Source organism: Lepidochelys kempii, chromosome 4, assembly GCF_965140265.1.
Source record: "Lepidochelys kempii isolate rLepKem1 chromosome 4, rLepKem1.hap2, whole genome shotgun sequence".
NCBI classification, from domain to species: Eukaryota; Metazoa; Chordata; order Testudines; family Cheloniidae; genus Lepidochelys; species Lepidochelys kempii.
Window position 1 is genome coordinate 110,347,804 of NC_133259.1, and position 11,980 is coordinate 110,359,783.

An 11,980-nucleotide genomic window follows, 5' to 3' on the forward strand; every position below is an offset into this window, starting at 1 on the left:
AGAAATAAGAAAATCTATAACATGTTTGAGTGGAAACCTTCACAAGAAATCATCAGGGTTCAAAAAGAAAAACAAGGATCAATTTTTGTTTGCAGAGGATTTAACTCCTCTTTTTGTGTATCAACTAAAGTGGAAGAAATCGACACATTTTCTAGGTTTTTAGGCTGAATTACAACCAACAATCTTTTCTTTGGCAACTAAAAGAATCCCAGTGAAGACAGAAGAGTCTGCACCTAGTACTAGTATTCACTATTAACTACTTCAGTTAATTGACTGATTCAGAAGCCACCTTGGAAGCTGCTTATGCTAAGTTTAAAATGAAAATATGGAGAATATATTTTTGCTGCCATAATAATTGCATGTAAAAATCTTTATGCTAAACAGTTTGTTGCAGAAGGGCAGGAAGCACTATCAAAGAATAGCAAAATGGGGTCCACTTGAAAAGTAACTGGTTACACAACTAGAACTGGCTGAAATGTAGTACAAGAATCTTATTAGATGTGAAGAATGCCTTTCCGAATTTATTGTGATGGCACTCATAGATCCCAATCAGGATTGTGTTGGATACTGTACAAATACTCAGACATGTACTCCACACTGAAAGAGCTTGTGTTCTAATTTTGAAAGAGGACAGAAGGAAAAAGGACTGAGCTGGTTTGAGCTATCAGTGGGGGGAGAGGGGAGGGGAGGGTTCAGGTGACATCTGCTTTATTGGGTGAGGAGGTGTGCCATTTAGGAGTTAGCATTGGGGCCCTTTCTTCTTGCCAAAGCCTGGCACGATATTGACAAAGCGCCGGTTGTATTGCATGCATCTCTTGGCACGGCCAGTCGTCTACAACTTCTTGCTTGCTTGCTTGCTTGGCAACCTCGGGAGCCTGGCCTCTCACCTTCCCAGCACGAGTCAGGGAGCCATGGACCTTACCACCCAGCATGCAAGCAGCCACCTCTAGGATGGTAAACTTGCTGATGCCACATTGCCCAATGAGAGATCCATCCTCCAAGGGAGTTCCACCCAAGAGAACCACCTGGTCCTCGGGTGCAATGCCCTCCACGGACTCAATGTGAGTGGAGGTTTCCTGTCCGGAAACCTCAAGATGTGTGCAGGTTCTGAGCACGGATGAACAGCTGCATGGTTCCAGCTATGCGCGAGACGCTGCTACCATGTTAGGCATGTCCAAATGCCCTTTGGAACTACAGTGTCTTTAACCAAGACTAATACTGACCCATAAAGACAAAGACAAAACAAAATTGCTGTGAATCACTAAAGATTTTCTAGATAGAGAAGCTTTGGAAGAAGAAATGTTAAAGAAGTTCCACAGCTTAAGATTGATTGATTAAAGGACTGAAATAGACTGGAAGAAAGAAAAGAAAAGCATGAAAGTCCAAACTAATGCACAAAACAGAACAGTCACCACTAAAGTCACTAAAGGTCGTATTATTAGCCTGCTAGATTGTGAAAGACTACTCACCAGGAGTCATACTTCACTGTGCAAACAGACCCATTCAAACCAGTACTTGTGTAAACAGGTACTACTCCAAGGTGAGTGAGGGATTCACAATGTGATCCAGAGAGAAATGAAATAAACCTGCCTTAATCAAAATTCAAATAAATCAGTCTAGGAATTGGCATAATGATGAATAAGGCCAGAAAAGGGGGAAATCTCCACTCAGGAAATGAGTGGAGTAGAACATGGTTGGAAAACGAAGTCTAGCTATTTAACCAAGTAGGAAAAACTCCAAGTAACTGCTTGAGGGTTGCAGCTGGATTTATGAATTTTCATTAATATTTGAAAGTTTACATGTGAGACACTGTAGAAATGTCCAAGTATTCTTTGTGTTTATTTCCTGTGTTCTAAAGGGATCATCAAGTAAACTATAAGGCAGAGAGATATAGATAAATATAAAATTGGGATTCTCTACAAAACAGGAATGCTAGAGGTATTTTATTTATTTTTTAAAGTAAATCTACACACTGAAGCAGGAAAATATGCAGAGGTGAATAATGTTCTCTCTCAGAAATTCCAACAGATGGATCATTATGTATCTTTACTTTTTTGCCTTAAATTAGAAGAGTGCTGGCTGTTCTGCTGTCTTTATCATAGCTCGTGCATACATATACATCCTGTATTGGAGAAAATGTTATTGCTAGTTAGTTTCAGTAGCCTAAATGAATAGTGGTGATAGACACTGTATAGAGCCTAGAAGTGTTGTTGTGGCAAAATGCCTTGGCATATACAGCTGCAGTTTTATGCTTCATGTCATAATGCAGCCAGAACACAGTACTGTGTGAAAGAAAGCTTCCACAGTTTGCTGCAGCAAGGTAAACAGTAACTGGAAAACCAGTAGGGCTGAGTGAATGCACCGTGGTCTCAAAAGGAATACATAGTGCTCTGAGAATAGAAGCCACGGCAATTCGTCTGAAACGAAATAGTGCTTGTGCTCTAAAAGATTAGTTCCTTTCAAAGGAAAGGGGAGGTTTATTTTTCTTAACAGCTTTAGTAGCTTTGAAGAAACTAAACTAAGAATCTTAATACAAAATGCAAAATGGGATCTAGCCATCTGAAATGACCTCTGGCATTCTGGGTCATGCTGGATCAGAGTGCTGCATTTGATGGGTGCGTGTTGTGCCGACATGAAGCACGCAGGGAATGGGTGGCCCGCACTGCAAGCCCAAAGAGGAGAGAGAATTCTCAGCAGAGTGTCTTGTATTAGCTTAGGGGTAAAAGACCCGATTTTAAAAAAAATCTTGCTCCCAGAGTTCCATGGGCTGGGTGTGATTCTCTACCCTGGTCCCATCTTTGGGATCCTTTAGTCTTCCGGAGCCTATGGAGCCAAGAGGACCCTTCTGTTCTGCTGAGGAGGAGTGCTGCTACTAACAGATGGCTCCATAAGTGGATGACTTTACTGGTGTCTGGGGGCTAAGTGATCTTTGGGTCCCTATGGACCAGCTTCAGTCTGTTTTGAGGGGTGCAGCAAACTTGCCACACCAGCTCACCCCCCCCCCATTGTGGCCAGAAGTGGCATTGTAGCAGTAGTGCCTTAGTTCCCCCGCACAAACGCACATACTGTCCTTTGGCCTACTCTGACCATAGGAGTGACCTGGCCTTCCAGCCAGACCCCTTTACAGAGTCCAGCCCTTTCCAGGGTCACAAAGTCCTTTTTCAAAGTCCACCAAAGGGGGTGGGGTAGAGTATACAAATCCTTCAGCCTGGCAGGGCTCAGCAGGCAGTCCTCCATGCAGTTATGCCTCTGCTACTGCTCACTGGTTCAGTCAATCCCCCAATCTAGGGCTGGCACAGTCCTTCCTGCAGGCTTCTTCCTAGAGATAGGGCACACCCTGCCTTCTTGCCTCAGAGTCCCCTCCCCAACTGGACTCACCTGGTCTGTATGGAAACAAGCCTTCCTCGCCCCCAAGCTGGGCTTTAGATCTAATTTAGTTCTGGCTCACCCTCCAGGTGCACGCTGGCTTGCGTTGCCTTGCTCGCCAGTATAACCCTTTTGCAAACTGTGTGGGGTAAACGCCCCACCATGGGTGATTAGCCAGAGAGGAGTGACTTGCGCTAGGCAGTCTTTTTATGGTTCTTCCTTGTTTGATATATCACCCAGGAAAGAGAACAGCCCGTTTAATCAGACATCAGGTGGTTGAACTGACTGCCTAAGATGGACTGAGTGGATGAAAACAGCCTCCTCCACTGCAGTCTGCTGGTAGAAAGTCAATGACGCTTCTTGCCTACATTGTAATGAAAGCAGCAACCTTCTCTGAATTTCACAGTCTTTGCCCAGCTGGATTGCCATATGGTTGAGTCTCTAATACCAGTCCTGGGAAAGGACCAAGCATTGTGGCTGCTACTGAAGGGGGAGCACTCTCCAAGGAAAAAGAGCATTCTCCATAGTTGCATATCCAGATATGCTCCTGGAGCTTCCATAGGGCCTTGGAGACCTTGTTCAGTATGGACAAAGTGATATATATTTAAGATACTGTAATTGCTCCTTAGACCCTTTATACATTGAAAAATATTGGAAGGGAGAGAAATGATGTTGCATGCAAGGATATTTAGTCTATTAAATACTAACTAAGGGGTGATGCAGCATTCATTAGGAAGCTGTTTTGGCCAATTTACTTGCCAGGATGAGACTCAAATGAAAAGAAAATTCTAAAAACCTAAAATAAACAGAAAAAGTTATTATATATAGACCGTTACATAAATGTTCATGTCATCTGAGAAAATTATACACGTTTTGAAAGGAGTAATTTTTGACTTTACAAAAATTCATAGTGATGGTGGCCTTTTGCAGATCACAAAACCCAGGATGAAGCACTTGATAGCTGGGAACAAAGAGTTCTTAGCCAAGGGGAATCTAGCTTGGAATGAATTTCCAGAGGAGATCAGATTAACCCAGATTCTGACCACCTTTAGGAAAGGCTGTAAAACCTCCCCATTTGACCGATCTTTCCCACTGTAACTAGAAAGACATTCCACACCAACCAGTCGCACTCCTTAAATAGCAATCTTTAAAAAAACCCAATCCAAGCAAAAAGAAAAGGAGTACTAGTGGCACCTTAGAGACTAACCAATTTATTTGAGCATAAGCTTTCGTGAGCTACAGCTCACTTCATCGAATGCATTCAGTGGAAAATACAGTGAGGAGATTTATATACACACAGAACATGAAAAAATGGATGTTATACATACTGTAAGGAGAGTGATCACTTAAGATGAGCTATTAGAGCCAGGGACTCCATACAGTTTACTGGGGACTTCGTCGTGGCCAATCTATTTAATGTGAAAGATATTCACATACTACAGTTTTTGGTGTGATGCTGTATGGAATATGTGGGTGATATTGGTTAGTCTCTAAGGTGCCACAAGTACTCCTTTTATTGTTGATACCAGTATTATCTGGCACGATTCATTGCAATGTCATATGTCATGTGATGTATCTGCGAAAATGTTATGATTTGCCAAGTATGATCATCTTGTTTGTGTTTGTATTTTGAGTCACAGATTATATGTAGGGTATATTGGTATTTTCAAACTTGTGCTGTGTTTCTGGGGACGTCCCCAGACAGATTGACATCAGCACTGCCTTGACTCTTTGATGGCCCATCAAGGGCTGTTAACTGTACAATGAACCCATTGAAAGGGTCAGGGACTACACCTTAGGTAGGGGAATGTCTATGGACAGAATTCTAATGCTTTCCAGGCCATGTGCTGTGAAGCTTGTGTTTGGGACACAGGAAGTACAAACCACATGGCAAAAGGAATATAAAGGGCAGCTGCATCTTCTCCATTTTGTCTTCATTCCTGCTTCTTACCTCTGGAGGAACTGTGCTACAAACTGAAGCTCTGAACAAAGGACTGAATGACTCATCCAAGCTTTGCATATGTTCCAGAGAGATTTTCAAGCCAGCAAACTCGCCAATACAGCTAAGCACCTGATACATGGACTTTGAATCTTTGTATGTATCTGACTGCTTTTACTCTCTAACAACTTTTTTTTTTTAATATATGTAATAAACCTTTAGTTTTAGACATTAAAGGATTGGCTGCCATGTAGTATTTTGGGTACGATCCAAACTCCTATTGACTTGGTAACGTGGCTGACCTTTTCAGGTCAGAAGAACATTTTGTACATGTGAGCAGAGTTTTAAAATTTCTCACTATATTGCAGCTTGGTACTGATTGGGAGCCAGAGAGCTAGAATTCAATAAGGAGACTGTGTGATAACCAGTGTGGGGATGTTTGACTGTTTGGGGAGTTTAACTTCAGTTAAAGTGTTAATGACCAGCCTTCGAGAGAATTCGCTCTCCCTTTTGTGCCCTGCCCTGCCCTGCCCTTGGCATTTTCAGTGAGGGCTCTTTCAAGCACCCCAAATCACATCTGGTCTCAGTACTAAACACTAAGATTAAAGGAGGAGGGATTTTAATGCATTAAGTAGAAAAGATCTGCAGATATGCTGACAGGAGTTTCTTATATTAGTTTTGCATTATTCATTAATATCAAGAGGGACACTGAAAACTTGTGCCAGATAAAATCCTTTTGAAATCTGTGACTTAGATTTTTGAACTTCTGAAATACATGATGACTTTTCTAGAATCATTTAAATCAAAACAAGATTACCTGGCATTGTAGGTTCCTTGTATTCTTCCCACCTTGCACAGTGGAACTGTATTGGATTTACTGGATCTGGGATCCTTGGCAGCTGTGGCAGTGGGGCAGGAACTGGCTTTGCCCATGTTTTTGAGTGATTATCTGTATAACACATTCTCAATTACAATACCTACCTCTTAAAAGGGTCAAGGTTGAAAATGGGTTTCAGTTGAGTCCAGCTACCACATAAAAATCAACATTACCCTCACTATGTAACTTTACCTTACTTTCTATACAACTTAAAACATTCCTGCCAGACGTCCTGAGGAAATAATATGTCATCTTCTAAGTACAGAATAGGAGTGGGAATTTCCAAAGTGCTCAGCTTTGGTCTAACTCTACTTCCACTGAAGTCCATGAGAATGTCAATGACAGCAAAGTTAGGCCAATGTTGAGTGCTTTTGAAATTGCCACTCTACATTTTAATGAATAACCACAAGGTAGTGAGTTAAGGCTGCACATATAATCTTGACTTTGGCATTCTTGACTTGAAGGCTGAATTTTACAGACTAAACATTCTGCATGTTTTTTTGCATGGAGTTGTTAACTTTTTTTTCCAGTTCATTTTTTTTCCATTGACACAGTATGTTTGTTTTTTGACATAGGGTAGTAAGATGTGCTCTTCTTTCTCTCTTTGACTGAGCATTATTATCTATATTACTGCAGCATCTAGGCACTCTAGTCATGGACCATGACTTCATTGTGCTTGGTGCTGTAGAAGCACAGATAGTTCTTGCCCTAAGGAGCTTACAATCAATTTATATAACAAGAGACAACTGATGGTACAGAGACAGATAGAAGGGGGATTATAAGAAATAGTCCTGAAGGAATTTTGCTCCCCAAAATTAAAAATTCTGTGCCAAAAAATTTAAAATTTCTGCACACAATATTCTAAAATTCTGCATATTTTGTCAAAATAACACAATATAATCCCATTAGTTTTGTTTCAATTATTCTGGCAATTTTACTTTAGAATACCTGTCAGCAAGTATGTCAACAATACAGACAACAAAAAAGATTATCCCAAGAGTAGAGAGTTAAAGAAACCCCTAAGACAACCCAGTTCCAGCTGGAGGGTGCTGAAGAGAGCTGTTTAGCGCTGCCACCCCCACCCCCGAGCCCAGACATGGGGCCCCTCTGGCCCAGACATGCGTTGCGCCCCCACATCCCTTGACACACATGGGGAGGGGCCCAGCCTAGACACGTGCATGTGCCCCTCCCCGGCACCGAGCCCAGCTGCAGGCTCTGCTCTGAGCAGCTTTGTCCCTCTGGGGAACAGAGTGCTGCCCTGCCCTCCCTCACCCTTTGCCAGAGCCAGGTCTCCCATCCCTAGGCAGATGAGGATCAAGCACTGTAGCCAGAGTATGCAGAGCCTCCATCCCCGCCAGGCCAGGTGCTCACTCACTGCGAGCTGAAGAACCAGGCTCTGCAGCGTCCAGTGGCCCCTAGTAGTTGCAGCAGCTCTGCAGCCCCAATTCTGCTGGGGAAACATTAAATTATGTGCAGAACATTAATTCTGCGCAAATTCTGCGTTGTGCAGTGGCACAGAATTCCCCCAGGAATAAAGAAACAATGAGACAATATTGGTTAATATGATAGGCCACTGGTGCACTGATACCACAGCCTAACCATTTTCAGGTTTTTGTAGGTATCATGAAAAACGAGAATTTGGAGGAGGATAATGAAATAGCTTTGAAAATCATAGAAATGTAGGGTTAGAAGGGATCTCAAGAAGTTATTAAATCCAGCCCCCTGTGCTGAGGTAGGACCAAATCAGCTTAGACCATCCCTTTCAGGTGTTTGTGCAACCTATTCTTAAGAACCTGCAATGAGAGGGATTCCACAACCTCCCTTGGAGAGCCTATTCCAGAACTTAACTACCCTTATAGTTAGGGTTTTTTTTTCCCTAATATCTAACCTAAATCTTCCTTGCTGCAGATTAAGCCCATTATTTCTTGCCCTATCTTCAGTGGACATGGAGAACAATTGATCACCTTCCTCTTTAAAGAAAGCACAAAAGCGGTTGTTTGAACATTTAATACATCAATAATGGGGGAAGGCATTGTTGGTCAACTGAAGGGGGAGTCAAGTACTGATAGCGAATGAGAGATGATATGTAGAGTGGGCATAGGCCATAAAGAGCCTTGAAAGTGAAGACAAGCAAATTATTTAATGAAATAGAGAACGGGGAGACAGTGGAGGGATACAAACAGAGGGATGATATGGTCAAAATGAGGGGCTGGGAGAATGATCTTTGCAGCATCCTTCTGAATGGATGTGAGTGGGGAATGACTGAATTTGTCAAGGTAAAAGAAAAGGATGTTACAATAACTGAGATATGAGATGAAAGCCTGGATGAGAGTTTTAGCTTTGTGGGTGGATAGGAAAGACCATCTTTGAGATGTTACGCAGAAAGGTCTACAGGGAGAAGAGAAGAGGACCAAGGACAGAATGTTGTGGAACCCACACAGAAAGCTGGAGTGGGGATTGGGTGGATCCTCCAAAGGACATGAAGGAGGAGGGATTAGAGAGGTTAGGAGAAGAGTGAGTCACGGAAGCCAAGGGAGGACAAGATTTCAAGAAGAAGAGCACAGTCTATGTTGCTGATGACTGACAGGTCAAAGAGGATGAGAAAGGAGTACTGGGTCAGAGCTTTGGCTAGGCAGAGATCAGGAGACTTCGGAGAGAGTGGTTGCAGTGGAGTGCAATGGGTGGAACATGAATCGGAGAATGTCTAGTTTGAAATTAGAGATAAGAAACTCCAGACATGAATTATAAACAGCACATTCAATGAGCTTAGAAATGAAAGGGAGAAAGGAGACGGCATGATAGTTGGAGGGACAAGTAGGGTCAAGGGTAGCTTTTTTTTAAAGCTGGGAGAGACCTAAGCATGTTTGTATCATGAGGGGGAAGAGCTGGAGGAGAGTGAGAGGTTAAGGAGAAGAGTAAGGGAGGGGATGAGAGTGGGCATGAGGGAGATCAGATAGGAGGGGGCCATTGTGGCAAATGGAGAGGTTAAAGGAGAAAGTGGATGAGAAACTTCTGTATTTTGCCAGGACAAGGAGGAGAGATGTATAGGCAGGAAGGGAAGGCAAGCTGAGGAGAAGGGGAAGGTCACGTTTTACTTTGTCAATGTTTTTGATGAAGAAAATTGGGGAGATGCTGTCTGGAGAGAGAAGTGTGTGTGTGTGTGTGTGTGTGTGAGAGAGAGAGAGAGAGAGAGAGATCCCCTGACTGTGTTGTAAACTCTTCAGATATACTGGGTAAAGTGATTTTGGCCCCCACTGCGGGAGCTCTCTGATGGTGTGGAGTTTCCAGTCTTCTGCCAAGCCCCAAACTTTCATTAATACTGTGTCTATCCCCAGCCCAGCAATTCATTCTATGCCCCCACACCTGCCTGTCTCCCAGGTCCCACATTAGTTCTTCCCCTTGCCCTGGCTCCTCCCTCCCCCAGCCTCACCTCTGCTCCTGCAGCTCCAGGAGTTCTTCATTCCCCTCCCCACCCCAGGTTAGGGCAGGGGCTGCAGCAGAGTCCCTCCTGGCCCTTCCAGGCTGGTGTTGCAAGGAGGGAAGGGGAGAGAGGGAGCAGAGCTGCTCAGTGCTGCTGGGCTCTTTCTACTCCCTATGCCGTGCTGCTTTCCTGTGGGAATGGTGGTGGCTCCTGAGGGGAGACTTATGAGGGGCTTATGAGGAGAGGCTGAGGGAACTGGGATTGTTTAGTCTACAGAAGAGAAGAATGAGGGGGGATTTGATAGCTGCTTTCAACTACCTGAAAGGTGGTTCCAAAGAGGGTGGCTCTAGACTATTCTCAGTGGCAGCGGATGACAGAACGAGGAGTAATGGTCTCAAGTTGCAGTGGGGGAGGTTTAGGTTGGATATTAGGAAAAACTTTTTCACTAAGAGGGTGGTGAAACACTGGAATGCGTTACCTAGGGAGGTGGTGGAATCTCCTTCCTTAGATATTTTTAAGGTCAGGCTTGACAAAGCCCTGGCTGGGATGATTTAATTGGGGATCGGTCCTGCTTTGAGCAGGGGGTTGGACTAGATGACCTCCTGAGGTCCCTTCCAACCCTGATATGCTATGAGAGGGAGAGAGCTCTGCCTGCCTCCTACAGCAACCCCGATTGGCTGCTCTTCCTCAGATGGTGGGTCCGTGGGGAAAGTAGCCAATCAGAGGGAGTTTTCCCTGTGGTATGGCTGAAATTTGAGAGAGGGCTTCCCGAATCGTGGCCAGAGGGGCTGCAGCCCTGGTCAAAATGACCTGACTCAGGAAGAAATCATAAGAGTTGGCAACATTGGGATTGTAGTGAACCTGACTGCTCCTTACTGAGCACTGTGTTAACCCCAGCACAACACCCAGCAGCAGAGGGATCCATAATCCCCCAGCAAAGGGAAGGGACTGATTGCCAGAGATCACTGAGCACTGGCTTAGATGGAGCCAGAGGGCAGGTCAGAGTCTGAAGATAAACACGCTTATGAGGAGAGATTAATAAAACTGGGACTTTTCAGCTTGGGAAAGGTATGACTAAGGGGGGATATGATAGAGATCTATAAAATCATGACTGGCGTGGAGAAAGTAAATAAGTGTTGTTTGCTTCTCAGAACACAAGAACTAAGGGTCACAGAATGAAATTAATAGGCAGCAGGTTTAAAACAAAAGTAATTATTTCTTCACACAATGCACAATCAACCTATGGAACTCTTTGCCAGAGGATGATGTGAAGCCCAAGATTATAACAGGGTGCAAAAAAGACCTAGATAAATTCGTGGAGGATAGATCCATTAATGGCTGTTAGCCAGGATGGGCTGGGATCGTGTCCCTAGCCTCTGTTGCTAGAAACTGGTAAGGGGAGACAGGGGATGGATCACTTGATGATGACCTGTTCTATTCATTCCTTCTGAAGCACCTGGCATTTGCCAGTGTTGTAAGACAGGATACAAGGCTAGATGGACTTTTGATCTGACTCAGTATGGCAGTTCTTGTGTTCTTATGCTGGTAGCAGGCGGAGGAGAGAAAGCCAGGCAGCTTAGGAGCTGGGAGTGAAGGGCTGAGAGCTGCAGTTTTGTGCTGAGGCCACTTGTCCACTAGGAACTGGATTGAGCACACCCTCATTTCACAGAAAACAGCAAGTAGCAATTAAATGGTAATGAGTTTTGGTTGCTATATTCCTAATATGCACCTGAGGGGGGCTACTACTGCAGGAAAAAGGGTCATTTACTCCACTAAGAAATGTAGAAATATGCAAGGGAAAAAACATCAGGCATCACAAAGGGATGTTTGTCACATCTAGCATAATATTAGACTATATACATAGTGTGCTTCAGGTGAAATGCAGGACCTAAAGTGGCAAGTATCAAATACAGGCATATGATTGTCTACAGTAAAAGCCGTAAAGATCCAGGAGGTACAGTAAGATGGAAGTGGATAAAAAGCTTAGCGGTTACACACATAGAATAAAAAGTGCTTGTAAGAGGAGGTATTTCAATTTAAGTAAAGAATTAAATGGGGTCCCAAGGGACCAATACTCGAATCTGAACTGTTTCCCGTCTGATATAAACATCCTAGATGGGAGGGGCGGGGGAAGCTAACTGCAAGCCCATAGTTTTCTTTGGCAATATAAAACTGGGAGAAGGCAGAGTGAGGAAGAGCCAATGATTTAACTTTGAAGTAGGTAGACATACAGCAAACAAAATCGGAATAATAAAATGTAAACTAAAGCATCTTGGATCTCAAAACAGGATAAGTATGAAAAGAGCAGGGTTGTTCTAGATCGGCAAGAGTTTAGAAAGGCAGTCCCATTAGTTGTGGTGGTGTCCAACAGCGTGGT

The 11,980-nt window shown here is 43.7% G+C and overlaps 1 pseudogene; it reads right to left on the reverse strand.

Annotated features, from left to right (window-relative positions):
* Window positions 1-739: 739 nt before the first annotated feature.
* LOC140910991 (ubiquitin-like FUBI-ribosomal protein eS30 fusion protein) lies at window positions 740-1,151 on the reverse strand (annotated as a pseudogene).
* Between the last annotated feature and the right edge of the window lie 10,829 nt (window positions 1,152-11,980).